The following is a 15,091-nucleotide window of genomic DNA, read 5'->3' on the forward strand; positions in this document are numbered from 1 at the left end:
CTCTTACCCATATTGGTCCGTAAGCCCATTGGGCCCGGTTTGGCCATCGAGACCCTTTTAAGCGTTAAAATGTCACATGAATTCACTTAACACCTTGCGATGCTAGATCTAACAATTACTCTATGTATTGAGAGCATTCGCATACTCACAAGCCATGAAATGTTGGAATTTGGCATTTCAGACTTTTAAATTGAACTAAGAAAGGGTGTTAAACACACGATTCATGACATTTACTCTGAGATCTCTTGATGTCCTACAATTGATTAGACAGTTCTTATTTACAAACCATAATCACTAAACCCCAAAAGTTACTCATCCATGCTCAAACCATGTCCCTAAAGCCTTTGAAACCTTACCTTTTGCCAAAATCGATAGCTAGCTCGAATCTGATTGCTCCAACAACCCACGCCTTCAATCCAACACTTAAGAAGACACTAATCATTGACAAAAATGTCAGTTAAAACCCTAGAGCCACATGCCCAAATCGACACCTCCTAGATTTTAGAGACTTGGCTTTCCTAACTTTGTAAAATAGGACCAGATCTGAGATGATGAACACTTACCCTTACTCCTTTTTGATCTCCACAATCACAGTGCGAGTTTATCTTTCAAACAGCGGTGAACTCGACTCCGGTTTTGAAGTTTCGACTATAAGCCCCCAAATCTATGGTTTTGGGCTTTTGGGGATGAATGAGATGACAATGTGGGGCTATAACCTTGATGTAGAATTGCCGAAGCCTATCTAGGGTTTAGAAAAGATGATTGTCGTTTATTAGGCACAAAATATCGAAGGATTTGGCTTGGAAGAAATCGGCACAACTAATGTATTTTTTGAGGTTTCGACTTTTGTGGTTTCGGCACAAGTGTTGATGAACAGTAGGTTTGATGAACGGTTTTGAAGAAGAAAAATGAAGAAAAGAAAAGAATAGGGAAGTGGTAGTTTAGGCTAGAGAGGAAAAAGAGAGAAAGAGCAACCCTAAGGTGTTTAAGCGAGAAGCACCACTCAATTCCTAAGTGCGAAATACTAACCTCAAAACCCCTGCCGATTTTCCCTCTTCAAATTCCCCTAATTGCCAACTCTTAGCCTCTCTCAAATCCTTAAATCTCTCCCTTATCACTCCTTAATCCAAGCGTTTGGACAGATTCAAACTCTCATTTAGCAGACTCCACCGGACTCCAACACTACCCCTCCTGCACTTAAAATAAATGCATCTATTTGTCAACACAGGGGATCGATCCCATGCCTTCCCAATGCTCCACCGCCACCTTTTTAGGAGCCTAGTGGCATCACCCTTGCCACTTTACTAAGGCTCTTTGTGATGCAATTACCCATAACTCTATACAAAGGCCATCTAGCGAACCCTAACTCCTAAGTCCAAAAATTCAAAAATTCAACGGGTTTTGGCCAACACATGGGCCCTATAAGCCATTTACCTACTCAAAATATTAATTTAACATCCAAATACAAAATTTTAAAATCTTTACAAAATATTGGAAACCGAATAAATCCGGAAATTAGGATGTTACAACTCTACCCTCCTTAAAGAAATTTGACCTCGAAATTTTACCTTATTAGAAACGATTGAGGTACTTGTTGACGCATAGCCTCCTCGGTCTCCCAAGTAGCTTCTTCTTTGCCATGGTTTCTCCAAAGTACTTTCACTAGTGGAATTGATTTCCTTCTTAACACCTTGACGTCACGATCAAGTATTTGCCTGATTCCTCTTGAAAGTTAAATTGGACGTACCTCGATTTACGTAACTAGTATGATATGAGTTGGGTCGAGATCGATACCGCCTCGGCATGGATACATGAAAAGCGTCGTGGATACGATGCTTACGGTGGTAACTCTAGGCGATAAGCCATTGGTCCAACCCGCTTAACAATTTGATAAGGCCCAATAAACCTGGCTCAACTTACCCTTCTTACCAAATCTCAAAATTTTCTTCCAAGAAACCTTCGAAAACCATATCCCCAACAACGAACTCAATCTCTTTGCGCGGATCCATACAAATTTTGTCTATCGGATGCCTCCTTTAACCGATCCTTATCGGCCTAACCTTGCTTTGATTATGCCACCAATTCGGTCCAAGCACTCGTCGTTCACCCAACTCATCCAACACGTCGGTATATGGCATCTTAAGCCCATAGGCGCTTCATATGGTGCCATCTGAATACTTTCTTGATAGCATTATTGTAAGAAAACTCCGCCAATGGCAAGTAGTCCTCCCAAATTCCACGAAAATCAATGATACAACCTCTCAACATATCCTCCAGACACGAATAACCCTTTTGGTGTCCATCCATGCGTGGGTGGCGGTGCTAAAATCAATCGTACCCAACGCGCTTCCTTACGCCAAAACCGAGATGTAAACCTAGGGTCTCGATCGAAATTATCGACACCGGCACCCCATGCGGTTACTACCTACGCCATATATAACTTGGCCAACTTTTGCGTTGAGTAGTCAGTGCGACGGTATGAAATGAGCGATTTTGTTAACCTATCCACAACCACCCACACGAATCTTTCTTGGTGTATGTCAAAGGTAACCCACTCACAAAGTCCATTGTTACTCTTTCCCACTTCCATAGCAGAATTTTCATAGGTTACAGTAATCCGAAGGCAATTGGTGCTCGAGCAACTTTCTTGCACGTCGGACATTTCCCAAAAATTCAGTCACCTCGTTTTAATCCGGGCCACGGTACACCTCTCGAAGTCTCGATATAACTTATTCCCCAGGGATGCATGGCGAGTCCACCATGAGCACATTTTTAGAATTAACGCGCCTCAATTCAAGGTCCTTTGGAATACAAACCCTTCCACGAAAGCGAGAACTCCTTCAATGTTCAACCCAAAATCCTCGTTCTCACCACTCTTAACTTCTGGAACGAAGAGCTAATGAATCGTCCTTCAACTATTTTTCCTTAATCTGCTCGGTCAAGTAGGCCTTACCCGCGTTTTGCCAACAAGCTTCCATCGTCAATGCAGACTTAATCGTCGAACAAGGCTCTCAAATCGGTAACAACCCTTCGACTCAATGCATCACCACCACATTAGCCTTTCTCGGTGGTACTCTATCGAGCGATCGTAGTCTTTAAGCAACTCCACCCATCTTCGTTGCTAGGTTCAACTCCTTACGAGTTAACAAATACTTTAGGCTCTTATGATGCAATATATGATGCACTTTTCCCCATATAAGTAGTGTCTCCAAATTTTAACGCAAAAATCACATTGCTAGCTCCAAATCATGCGTAGGGTAATTCACCTCATGAGCCTTAAGTTGTCACGATGCATAGCGACCACCTTGCCCTCTTGCATCGATGCATAACTAACCCCACATGCGACGCGTCATTGTATCTGAAAGTCCTTCCAGACCGGTTGTATCAACACTTGCTTGATCAATACCTTTTCAACCGATCAAAAGCTTTTTGCTTTTTCGGTCGGACAAATGGTACTCCTTTCCTTATGAGTTTTGTCAAGGTGCCACCATTCCGAGAAACCCTCCACAAACCTTCATTGTAACCTACCAACCCTAGGAAACTCGAATTTCGATCTTGACCTAGTGGCTTCCATTCCAGAATCGCTTCAATTTTACGAGATCCACCAATCCCCTCGGCGAGACCACATGCCCTAGGAAGGTTACCTCCTCAACCGAATTCAAACTTCTTGAATTTCGCATAGAGCTCCTTTTCCTTAACACTTGCATACGATGCGGAGATGCTCATCATGCCGCCTCCGTTTGAGTATACCGGGATATCATCGATAAAGGCGACTCTGAACCAATCCAAGTAGGTTGGAATACTCGATTCATCGATCCATAAAGTGGAGTAGATTGCGTCATTAGCGGCATGACCACAAACTCATAATGTCCATATCAAGTTTGGAATCTTGTATGAATATCCCCTTCTTTTACCTTAGTGATGGTATCGAGCGAAGATCGATTTTGGAGAATCGAAGCTCCCTAAGCTAATCAAGCAGATCGTCAATCCTTGGTAGTGGGTACTTATTCTTAATCGTCAGTTTTTCAAGCTGGCGATTATCGATCTTATGCGCATCGTTCGTCCTTTATTCACAGGACTGGTGCTCCCCGAGAGACACACTAGGCCTAATGAAGCCTCTATCTAACAACTCTTGAATTTGAGCCTTGACTCCACTAACTCCTTGGTGCCATCCTATAGGGTGCAATAGATCTGGGCTGTTCGGGCAACAAATCGATTCCAAACTCAACTTCCCGATTAGGGTAATCTGGAAGCTCTTAGGAAAAACATCCGAATTCCCTACGATTCGATGGTCTCCGATCGGATCCTCGATTTCAACAGCTTACAAAGCCGGATATGCCTCGCACCTTGCGCATCGGTTTCTACCTCAGCATTTCACTAAGTAATCCTCCGTTCTCCATAATCATTACCTCTTCATCATTGGCATCTTTAACACCATCCTCTTAGTTGCACAATCCAAAGTTGCCTTATGCTTGGTCAACCAATCCATCCCTAGTATCAAATCAATTCTTCAGCGGTAACTCCATCAAATCCCCACGAAAAACCCCACCTTTAATCTCGAGGCACCTCCTTGAAGAGTTTCTCTACCTTAGAAATGACCTAAGGGACTTACCACGACACCCATACAGTCTCCTCAGAGTGCACGGTGCCCCGAAATGTTATATGCAACATATGAATGGGTTGATCCCACATCAATCGAGTAGTATAAGGTACACCATATATAAAAGCGTGCCGATTATGACATCGGTCGTCACCCTCTCTGCGAAGAACAACATACACCAAAATTTGGTGGCGAGCATCCGCGTTACCAATACCCTAAGGTGCCCCCGTCCAGCCATTACCACCGACCTTGTCCACGACCTTTTGGTGGCGGTCCATCCCTCACAGGTTGAGCAGTCATTACGCCCTTGTTCACCCAGGCTGGCCGCCCTCTAGGACAATCCTTAATCCTATGCTCCTTAGACCCACGAAGACAAGCCCAGGCAACTAGCACTCTCCTTGATGTGTTACGCGTAATCCCCACATGCTTGCGGTCTACTGTGTTCATCGGGCTGCTCGAACCGATTCCTCCATCCTAGCTCTCTTAACATTTCGATTTGCGGCACCCGTGTCCAGCATCCCTCACGAACCGATTCGATCCTTATCACGATTCCTCCGTTCGGTTTCTTCACCTCCTCGGCTATCTTAGCCTTCTCTACCGTCAGCAAAATCTAGCTCCCTCTGCGGGCTATGAGCACCATAACTCATCTCTGAGGCCATCCTCAAAGCGAACGGCTTATTCGTATTGATTGAAGCGATGCCATTAGCATCCGACTCAATCGTAGAAACTCCGCCTCATATTCAGCAATGGTCTTATTTCCTGAGTCGATTCAAGAACTCCTTTGCTGCATCCACATAGCTAGCTCCAACATATTTTGGCTTAAAGTCTGTTGAACGACTCTCATGTTACCTCTCATTGGGTACCCTCTCTCACAATCCACCAGCGTCGCTTCATCCCGACAACGACACGCCCTTTCAACTTCTTTTCTCTTTGGCGGTCTAGGTCATCAATGATCCACTCTGTGGCTTCCAACGATGCTCGGCCACATTTGGGGCCACTCAGATCGCCCTAAAATCTCATCAGTTGGCGAAGGTTCGAAATGGACCCCTATTCATGGGCGATGTTAGCTCCGATACCCTTTCCAAAACCCTCAACATGGCACGAGACAAAGCGTCATCCCTGCGACCGGTCATCGGCCCATTTTCATTAACCGGTGGTGGGCGGGCCTGCTTGGTGGTATGTGTTCGAGATGGCGCGATCCGGCTTGGTGCTACCTCGGCCTCGACCACGGCCTTTTCCTCGAGTAACCTTGTACTCATAACGATTTATCTGTTTACGAATTTTATGACATTAGTTCTGGTTTCACTATTTATTCTGAATGTCTTATGAGCAGATAGAGTTTGAGTTATTTTGCGCAATCACAATTTAGCTACGGTCCGGTTTGTAGCCCTAATACTACATTATCAATAGCACTATACAGGCTACTATCTACTGATATTATTTCGATCGATTCCATATAAATATTTAAAGCGAAAAAGAACACTACAGACTTGGTGTTTGAGATTGATGTTCCACTTCCTTATCCATTTAAAATTTTTAAAAGAAAACCCATGTTTTTGTTTACTGACAATAAAAGATTTGATTTGAAAATACTTTTATCTTAAAACTATTGATTTAACCCCGTTTAACAATAGAAAAACTTTGAACATCTTGAAAACTTATAGAAAAACTTTTTTTGAAAAGATTTTTAGACCGATCCATAGCAGAGTTGTTGCAACCATGCTCGATACCACTAAATGTAACACCCAAACAAACCTCGACATTATGGCGGATCGATCGCCACATCGAGGCGTTCAAAACATGCCGTATTACTTAGTTTGGGAAAACTTAGTTGGTGTTGTAAAGACACTTTTAAAGTAGGTTAAAGTGAATGGAGGCATGCACAGTGGAAACCGAGGAAAGAGAGGAGGTGAGTCCGTGATTTGCTTAAGTACCAAGCTCCCTTTGGATCCAATCCTAGACATGCACACCGCCATTGCCACACTCTAACATCTCGTATAATTTTGAGAAAACCGTTTGGTTATGTCCATCTTAAGAGAATGATTAAGGTTGAAAACGTTTGTAGCGAAGTCTTACTTGTATTCGTGTTATTTTGAAATCACTTAATGATTTTGAAAGCGCGTCCTAAACTAATCCATCTCGTTAGTTATCATAGTTCGGTTTATCATAATAAAATTAAATAATAAAGAAACAAACCAAATCATAAAAATAATTAAGCGGCCTTATTACATTTAAAAACTCAAAACCATAAAGAAAATATGGGAAAATCTAGTTCACGGAAGAAAGCGAATTTGCGAGCGTGTGGCCACTCCGAATCCTTGACTCAAGTCCTCCAACTAGGGTTCTGCAAGGATGGAAGAAAAAGGGGTGAGTTTGGGAAAACTCGATGTATCTGAAAACCATCAAAGCCCAAATCAGCTCGAGCCCATTGGGCCTAAGCCTATTAGGATAACGATACATAGTGGACCAAAGCCCTTTAGAATATAGTAGCAAGCCTTAGCCCCTTTTTACATAACGGTGCCCATAGGCCGATTCGATAACATAGGTAACAATAGTAGTAATGCATGCGAACCCTCAACACTAACAAGAGTACAAAACCATCGGTCAAAAATTAGGGAGGGACAAAAACCATAAGTGATCGATCTAGAAAGAAAAATGAGAGAAGAAAATAAATAGAAAAGGGAGCAACGGCTATATCTTAAGAAAAGAGAAAGAAAATAGTAATTAGGAAAAGAAGAGATTGAGTTAGCTAGAAAAGAAAGGAGCAGGGCAATAGACATTCGACCAAGTCTTGGAAAATAAAGAAATGGTAGGAGTAGACAAATGATCCGACAAGGAGAAGGAAGTTGAGTATAGGGATTTTACTAAGAACTTACATTAAACAAATCTTGAAAGAGCATGAAAGGTTACTGTTAAACCGACACTAGGGAGAAAGAAGCGAAACTCCGAAAGATCAAAAACCCAAAAGACAGAGAAATTTGGCACCTCTTCACTCACTAATTGCCAAAATGCACACCCAAATACCCCTTAGCCAAATGCACATACAAGTCTCCCAACCAACTGAGAACTCCCAAATTTCCAATCCCGAAAATCTCCACAAATCTCTCCCTTATCCCTCATATCCTCCATAACAACCTCCAAGACCTATTCAAACTCTCACCCATGAGTTCGAAACCACCTCAAACTCCTCTTGCCTCATGCTAGCAAAATACATATCCTTCTTGCTTGCAATGGGATTTAAACCCAAGCCTCTCGGTTACCAAGTCACGCCACTTGCCACCTAGCCACAAGACTTTTGTGACACATTTTATCCTCAATTAGTTATAAGGTCTATAGGCCAAAGTTTAGGTTCCTTTAAAAGAAATACCAAAATAAATTACAAGAGCCAAGACTTGAACCCAAGCTCCTTACAACCTTAATGATGCCACAACCACTAGACCACATGCTTCCTTGTGTCATTTCTTTAACACAATAATTCAAAAGGCCTTTGTCCAAACATCTAGGGTTTTATTCACTTAAGACCAAAATTTTTGCTAAAGCCTAGGTTTAAACCCAAGATTTCTCCAACACTTCTCAGGGCTATTAACCACCAAAGTAGACATTTAATTGTGTCATTTCCTTGCACAATTAAATACTTATGTACAACCTCCTTACGGACCCATACTCGGGGCCCACACTTCTAAGCCCAAATTTGGGCGTTATTATTCTACTTTAAAGAAATTTCGTACTCAAAATTTCTAACTATCAGAATAGTCGCACAGCCTAGCCAACCACACTATACTCTCACTGTGCACTCTGATGCCAATAACACTAACACACTTTACCTTGAACTTGGAACCTCTTACACAAACCAAAAACACTTACCCAATGAAGCGAGATAGATATCACAAGCGTACAATTTCTAAGTCTAAATCATCACACTTAAACAAAACATACGACTTAAAGAGATTTGGAAATCTCGAGCCCGATGTTCTTTAGATCGCATCTAAGACATGCTCCTAACTTCCTCTAGCATTTGCGGATGACGCCTTTACGGTGCTCTTAAGTCGAGAAAGTTCGACGCGTTTTAACATGCTTCATAGAACCGACTTGACCTCGAGCTGATCTCTCTTCTTCGATCCACGCACCTAGCAGGGGCGTTTCACCAATCTCCTTAACTCCTCTAATACTTCCCTTACTAACCGGGTCGATGCCTCAATACCCACTCTAGGTTATCGCTACTCATAGTTAACAAACTTACCGACCTCCATCTCATTCTTGGTGCGCGCCTCCATAGCCTCATTGTTAGGCATGTGGCACGATGTGAAGACCAGCCCTAACACTTCCTCGGCCTCTACCCGACCACGTGTACCCCCTGCAGTACCTCTAGTGCTTATTTTGATAACAATTATCTTCTTAAAAGTCTTATGCATCGGTTTGCAATTTGATGATTGATAACAAAAGTGTTATGAGCAGCGATGGTAGGGTTTGTTTTCGTCGAACAAGATCTTACTACAGTTTTCAATCTTCTACGGTCTCGATTAACTTTCAGACTCTAGGTTTCTAATATAGTACCACTACCTATAGGATAACATTTCGTCTATAATAGTAAATAATGTCGGAGAACTTAGATTTGTAGGAGACTCGGTGTGCCACATCTATAAGGTCAACATTTTAAAACAATCCAATTTCTTTACTACCATCTCTTTCAAAAACTAATGTTTAGAAAAACTTTTGAGAACCCAATTTTGAGAACAAATTTTCAAAACCCATTCCATTTGATTTTTGTAACTTTGGCTCGATACCACTAAATGTAATACCCAAACTGGCCTGAGCGTTAGGGCGAATCTAGCTTGTCACATCAAAGCGTTGTTAAAAAACAAGTTGCCATTGAAAGTTCATTTCTAAAACTAAAACCTTTGCTCGAGGTTAGCAAATCATCTAAAAACGTTTGCTTAATGTCTAGCATTGATACTTTGATTTATTTCAAATCGCGGAAGCTTCTAAAGTTTGAAATATAAAAGCGTCTGTTTTTAAGTGTTTTTGAAAATAGTTATTATATTTTTGAAAATTCGTGTTTAGCAGTTTTAAATAAGGAAATCAAAAGCATAATTAAAAATTTAATCCCTCATAGGCCTTATTACAATTAAAACCCCAAAACATAAAATTCAAATAAAAAGTCTATAGTAGAGCATCAGCAGTCGTATGGCCACCTCTAAGTCCCTTGTGGCTCCAAATTGTCCAAGGCTGGGGGTTGCTTGCGCAGTTAAAAGAAATGGAGAGTTTACAAAAACTCAATGTGTAATCCCTTATTAGCCAGATAGAAAACAGCACATGTAGTAGTAGTCTGGGCTAGAGCCCTATTCAGTAACAGTATATTCTGGGCCTCAGCCCTATACAAAAACAGTGTGGGCCTAAGCCCAAATACAGTATCAGTACAGTGCAAAGATGCAACTATACATCCCACCCAAATCTAGCCAGCACACCACCCGTACCAAACAACACACCATGTAGGGATATAAATCGACCCACCTAGCCAGCACACCAATATCGCAGCATAGCTGCCAGAATAGTAAATGTGGCAAAGCCACCAGTATCATTTATTGTGGCATAGCCACCAGTAACAGTGAATGTGACGTAGTCACCAATACAGTACTTCCTCCATATCAAAATCCCAACCCCATGTAGTATGTCATGTCATAAATATTACGTGTATATAAAGTCATACTCAGTACAATCATATATGTAAATCATAACCACATCAGTCATACGGAACATAAGGGCATAATCGTCATATTACCATACAGGGTATTACGGTCATTTTACCCTACAAGGCCATTCAGTTATTTTACCCTACGAGGGTATGCGGTCATTTTACCTATGGGGTATTACGATCATTTTAGCATATAGGGTATTACGGTCATTTTACCTACAGGGGTATTACAGTCGAATAATGACCTCAATCTCTAATCGCCTCGGCGGCACAAATAACCTAAATGATCGAGCGGTGTAAATGGGCCTAAGGCCCATTACCGACAAAGTGGGCCCACACACTTGTGTGGCCAATTTAGCACAATTCGATCCGACTATGCGAACATTATAGCCTAGTCCATTAATAGTTATTTACTATAGATTTTATATGCATGTGGGCCAACAAGCCTATTGGGCCCATGGCCCATTACGCAACGTGGCGAAAACAACCTAAGTCATGTGCGACATGACAAGTCCAACTACTTCCCACTTCGATTAGATTTACACATACGGACCCACAAGGCCTATTTGGCCCATTTGACCTATCGAGGCCCAAAACATCCTATGCCATGTCGCGACATGGCCATCAACCTTCACCCACGGTGAGATTCACTCATATGGGCTCACGGGCCTATTGGGCCCAACATGGCCCTTTATTGGCAAAGCTGCGAGATCACTCGTGGTGGCCTTTTTAAATGCGTATGCTCGTTTCATTGGCTCGGTTACAAACGAGCATTCGCATGCTCAAACCCAACCTTTGGCCTTTTAGCTTTTTGTCGTACCACGGTCGGATCGGGGTGTATACACTTTCCGACTTTACTCCTATTCTTTTTCTTGAGTATGGATACACACTGTTTACACCGCTCAAGTTCCTCAAGCACCCAACCTACAATCATTCCCACATACCATTAGTCCTTCAACTACTAGTGTTCATGAACACCAAATTCCTAAATCAATACTCTTACTTACCGATCAAATGAGGTGACTTAATCCTCAAAATTGATAACTAGAAATGATCACATGCTCTTGGCGATTATTTGTATTATGAACATAGATCTTTAATAATCGGGATTAATCATCTATGTAGCCTAACCCACAAAAATTAATCTTACTGAGACATAGGAATATTCGGCTAATACCAAAACTAAAGTAACATCTTACCTTAATTGAATGACGAGAGAGAAAAGTGATTCCTTCTTAACGCTTGCACCTTTACCCAGAAATACCTAAAACCCAAATCACATCAGCGGAGATGGAGTGAGTAGCATAATCAAAGAATATAAGGAGAATAAACTTTAGCTTTAGAAAAAAGTGAAAGAATAGATTGAAAAGCATATATGAACAATAGACAAACATAAACATACCCACTAATTTTGAAATTCTTGCAAAACCAAAATCTCAACACTAACAGCAGTACAAAGCGATCAGTCAAAAACTAGGGAGGGAGAAAAACCATAAGTAATCGATCTAGAAAGAAGAAATGAGAGAATAAAAGAAATAGAAATGGGAGCAATTAGCTATATCTTAAGAAAAGAAGAAAAAGGAAAAGAAGAGATTGAGTTTGGCTAAAAAAGAAAGGCTGCAGCGGACATTCGGCCTAGTCTTGGAAAACAAAGAAATGTTAGGAGTAGAAGAATGATCTGGCAAAGAGAGGAAGTATGGGGATTTTGGCACTAAGAACTTACATTAAACAAATCCGAAAGAGCATGAAAGGTTACTGTTAAACCGACACTAGGGAGAAAAGAAGCCAAAATGCCGAAAGATCAAAACTCGAAAACAGAGGGAAATTTGGCATCCCTTCACTCACTAATTGCCAAAAATGCATACCCAAAGACCCCTTAGCGAATACACATACAAGTCTCCCAACCACAACTCCCAACTTTCCAATCCCCGAAATCCCCTCTCTCCCTTATCCCTCCTTGATATCCTCTGTAACAACTTCCAAGACCCATTCAAACTCTCACCCAACAGAGTTCAAAACCACCTCAAACTCTTGCCGCCTCATGCTAGCAAAACAAATATCCTTCTTGCTTGCAATGGGATTCAAACCAAGCCTTTCAGTTACTGCCATGCCACTTGCACCAAGCCACAAGACTTTTGTGACACATTTTATCCTCAATTAATTATAAGGTCTATAGGCCAAAGTTTAGGTTCCTTTAAAAGAAATACCAAAATAAATTGCAAAAGCCAAGACTTGAACCCAAGCTCCCTTACAACCTTAATGATGCACAACCACTAGACCACATGCTTCCTTGTGTCATTTCTTTAACACAATAATTCAAAAGCCTTTATCCAAACATCTAGGGTTTTTTCACTTAAGACCAAAATTTTGCTAAAACCCAAGTTTGAACCCAAGATTTCTCCAACACTTCTCGGGCTATTAACCACAAGTAAACATTTAATTGTGTCATTTCCTTGCACAATTAAATACTTATCTACAACTCCTTACGGACCCATACTCGGGGCCCAATACTTCTAGGCCCAAATTGAGGCGTTCTAAATTGGGATGATTAATACATTGAAGAGTATATGGGAAAAAAAAGATCTTGATAATCTTAGTTATACAAATTTATATTGAATGATGAATAGGAGTATATGTTAAATATTAAAGACCAATAACCTAACAAATATGGAGTGCTAAAGCAACTAGATAAAATTGCATATGGTGTTTATGTTTCTTGTTATTTTATTAGTAATCATGTTATCAACTACTTTCTTGGACTAGCATATTACATATGATAATTTGATTTCAATTTTGTTGCTCATTTAGAATTTTTAGGTTCTTGATACTTTTATAGTAATTAATATTTTGTAAAAATATAAATTGTGTAACTGTAATTACATATAATTATAATTACAAGAAAATTTAATTACTACCTAGTAATTATACTTTCATCCAATTATTTTGTATTGTTCAGCAGACCCTAAAAGTTATATTAAAATTAATATAAAATAGGAAATAATCCAACATTATTAATAAAAAATTAAAAGTAGTTTACAATTTCAAAGGTCTAATACTTTCCTATAAATAATAAATATTAAGAAAAGAACAAAAGAACTCATCTTGGTTGTGTGAAAAAGTTCAATTCGATGATTATCATTGTCGCTTATATAGGCGGTTGGCTTTGGTCGATTCGAGATAGTTTTAATGGTTTTAATTTATTCGGTTACAAATATGACTCGGGACAAACGTGCTAGCGAATATTGACTCCTAAAATCCAAGACTTGGAGTTAGGTATTAAAGGACCTAAAAGAGATCTCGAATTGTTTGCAAATTTTGGATAATATGTAAGTGTAGAAAATCGAAAAAAAGTAATAAAAAAGTAAATATAGAGTTATTGTGTTCACAAAATTATATATGTAAATCAATAATTGCAAAATTAATTATTAAATACTTTGGAGAGTAATAAATTTGAATATGAGGATTTAATTAAGGACTTAACTAAACTAAACTATGAATGAAAAAATTAAAGAGCAAAACAAAAGAGAATAACAATGGACAAGTTTAACACAAAGTTTAACAACAATGACATGAAATGCTAGAATAATTATTTATCTTTAACATGCAATTAATGAAGACATCTAAAAAATGTTACAATTAATTCATGGTAAGATGACAATTTATTGATCCAATTCCATCAAGCTATAGGCTTCTCGAGGTTCTATATCAATCTTATTGTAACACTTCTTACATGTATCCAAGCATGGAATAAGTGCGAGGCATTATCGAACTTAAACTTATATAATCATACAAAATTGAGACATCAATTTTCGTCTAAATTAAAACCATTCATTAACATGAATATCATCCCTATATGGGCTCTGAGGCCCAAAACATACTACGGGAGTGGTTCGAGACTAAATCGAGAACTTTAAGGATATTTGGAAGACTTAGAAAATTTTCATGTTTTGGAGAGCTACATGCCCGTGTGGCACAGGACATGCCGTGCCTTATCGTGTAACACTCGACCATGATGTCATCGGTAAAATAGGTCACATGGCCAAGTCACACGCCCATGTACTTAGATCATGTGGTGAATTAAATTCCAAAATCGGTGCAGAGACTTCACATGGCACAGGCACACCTTTGTCCTAATGCCGTGTCCCTACCGTGTGTTTACTATTTGTCATTACTTTTTGCATTAATTAGGTGCAAGAGACACACGGATGGACCACACGCCTATAGGCGGCAGTGTGTCACACATGTCTTAGACACACGTCCATGTTTCTACTGCAACAACTTTGAGGCTATTTTCCAAGCCCTTTGTCACCTTCAATAACACATGCACACATACACATCTCCATGGCATCCAACATGGTAGAAATGAGCACTTACACATCCATAACATGATTCATGCATGGAAATTCCTTATCAATTTATACTTCTATTTTACTCATTCATGCCTTAGTTGTTATTATGTGTAACACCCAAACCCGGCCAAAGCGTTATGGCCAGATCGATCGTCACATTGAAGTGTTTTGGAGAAAACCTTTTTCATTAAACGCTTCCTTAAAACGAAAAACCTTAGTTACTTTGTAAAATCTCTTTCGTTCGGAAGCTTTATTTAGAACATATGATTTTATGAAAACTCGTCCTTTAAAAATTAAGTTGCGGAAGCGTAGTATTTAGAAGCAGATTATGGTTTAGGAAACCACGTTCTACTTCTATTAAATATAAAGCATAAAAAAATGATAATAATCCTAATTTGAAATATTAGCTAGAGGAAAGACCTTGTACAACCCAAATCAAATAGAAATAAT

This window comes from Gossypium arboreum, chromosome 6 (genome assembly GCF_025698485.1).
Source record: "Gossypium arboreum isolate Shixiya-1 chromosome 6, ASM2569848v2, whole genome shotgun sequence".
NCBI classification, from domain to species: Eukaryota; Viridiplantae; Streptophyta; class Magnoliopsida; order Malvales; family Malvaceae; genus Gossypium; species Gossypium arboreum.